Source organism: Myotis davidii, unplaced genomic scaffold, assembly GCF_000327345.1.
Source record: "Myotis davidii unplaced genomic scaffold, ASM32734v1 scaffold327, whole genome shotgun sequence".
NCBI lineage: Eukaryota > Metazoa > Chordata > Mammalia > Chiroptera > Vespertilionidae > Myotis > Myotis davidii.
Genome location: NW_006298628.1, coordinates 2,900,126 through 2,902,202, shown reverse-complemented (window position 1 = coordinate 2,902,202; position 2,077 = coordinate 2,900,126). Strand labels below are relative to the sequence as shown.

The window sequence follows — 2,077 nt, the reverse complement described above, 5'->3', positions numbered from 1 at the left end:
TATATATATATATATATCTCACATCCTTTTTAATGGCTACAAAATATTCTATAAGATGAGTCATTCATTCATATAATCTCCCCACATTCCCCAACTCATGGACATTTAGGATGCATTCTCTTTTTTAAAAAAAATGTTTTTATTGATTTCAGAGAGAGGAAGTAGAAGGAGAGAAGGATAGAAACATCAATGATGAGAGAGAATCCATCGATCAGCTGCTTCCAGCACGCCCCACACTGAGGATCGAGCCTCCAATCTGGGCATATGCCCTGACCTGGAATTGAATTGAGATCTCCGGGTTCATGGGCCAATGCTCAACCCCTGAGCCACACCGGCTGGGCTAGGATGTATTCTTATATACACTTCATGTCCTTTAATTTCAGTAACACAGATCCCTAAAAGTGGAGTGTCTGGGTTGAATGAAATATTTTCAAATGTTCAAAATTTTAACCTTAAAGAAAAATTAATTTTAGACTTTGAGTTTCTGCTCCCTTCTTCATTGTGTATAATTTTGGCATTAACCTTTCACAATGCTTTGCATATTTTATTTTTTAAAGGCATACACATTATGTCAAAAACACCCCTATCATTTATGCCCATGTAGTTATAAATAAATAAATGCTTATGTTATGGCTGTGATGACCAGCATTAAATCACTGTGCAAATGCTTACGCCTTGGTTTATGAAGGTAGTAATTCATTGTGGAAACTCCACCCCCACAGCCATGTGGCAGCACTAACCTGACAGCCCTCTCACCTTGTGACTCCCTCCACTGAGTGACCGATATAGAGATCAGGATCTAAATGTCAATTGTCAACCTTAAAATATGTGTGGGTAGCCCTAACCAGTTTGGCTCAGTGGATAGAGCATCAGCCTGTGGACTGAAAGGCCCCAGGTTGGATTGTGGTCAAGGGCATGTACCTTGGTTGTGGGCACATCCCCAGTAGGGGGTGTGCAGGAGGCAGCTGATCGATGTTTCTCTCTCATCAATGTTTCTAACTCTCTGTCCCTCTCCCTTCCTCTCTGAAATCAATAAAGATATATATTTTTTAAATGTGTGGGTGTGGGAGAGCAAGTAAACAGCAACATATGCTAAATTGATAGCCATTAGAGTTTCTAATACACACAAATTATGTGTAGTACAATGAGTAATTCTGTTGGGTCTATACCAGAGACAGTATTTCATAAAAAACAAAACCTATAACCAATATGCTGCTATGAGTCCATGAGCCTTCCTAAAACATACTCTTTAAACATTTTTTTCAATAGAATTATTGGTTGAATCCCACCTTTGCAGTGTTTTCTCTACTTCCGATTCAGACTCTAATTGCAATTAATCTCCATTCATACCCTGCTCTACTTGTCAGCAAAGGTTCTGCTTTAGAAGGAGATCTGAAGACTTCAATTAAAACCAGTCAGCTAACAAGAAAATAATCTAAGCTAAAGGAAGGTGGCAGGTGCAGAAATGAGTTGTTTACAAAGTGTCAGTTGTGAACAATAAAGAACTGCACATCAAAAATGCGGAAGGAGTGGGTTTCATGGCACGTCTCTGGAAATAAAAAGGCATTTTCTACCGAGGCTGCACACACAATGGGAATACGGTTTAACAAGCTTGTGAAATAGGTTTCCTCTCATCAAATGACAGATAGTACCAGTCAAAGGGATCAATCACTCTGTATCTTTAAGTTTAAAGGCAAGGGCAGAACTAAAGTTTGCCAACAGTTCTTTCTCTCCTGGAAATCAGATGCTTACAGCCTTTCTCTACACATCTAATAGCAAACCAAAGGGAAGGCTTGGAGGGCTTCTCCCCAACCCCCAGATGATGCTCCTTCACCCTGCAAACACTTTTCTCCTCTGAAATGTTACATTCACTCAGGTCACAGGTTTTGGGAAGGTCGCCGCAGGAGAAATACCTAGTTGACAGGTTTTTGCACAGAAACAATGCAGAATGGAAACAGTGCTACAGAGACCAAAAAGGACTTGCCAAATATTTGATTAGGAGGCATTTATACCAAGATAACAAGGTAATGGAGATATAAAACCAATTAAATCGAGAGAAACTGGGGCGGGGGGGGGG

The 2,077-nt window shown here is 40.1% G+C and overlaps 1 protein-coding gene across 1 annotated transcript in view; it reads right to left on the bottom strand.

Moving 5' to 3' along the window:
- Window positions 1–2,077, bottom strand: part of SKAP1 (src kinase associated phosphoprotein 1) — a 261,116-nt gene that overhangs the window by 249,637 nt on the left and 9,402 nt on the right. The gene's annotated exons all lie outside the window — the stretch shown is intronic.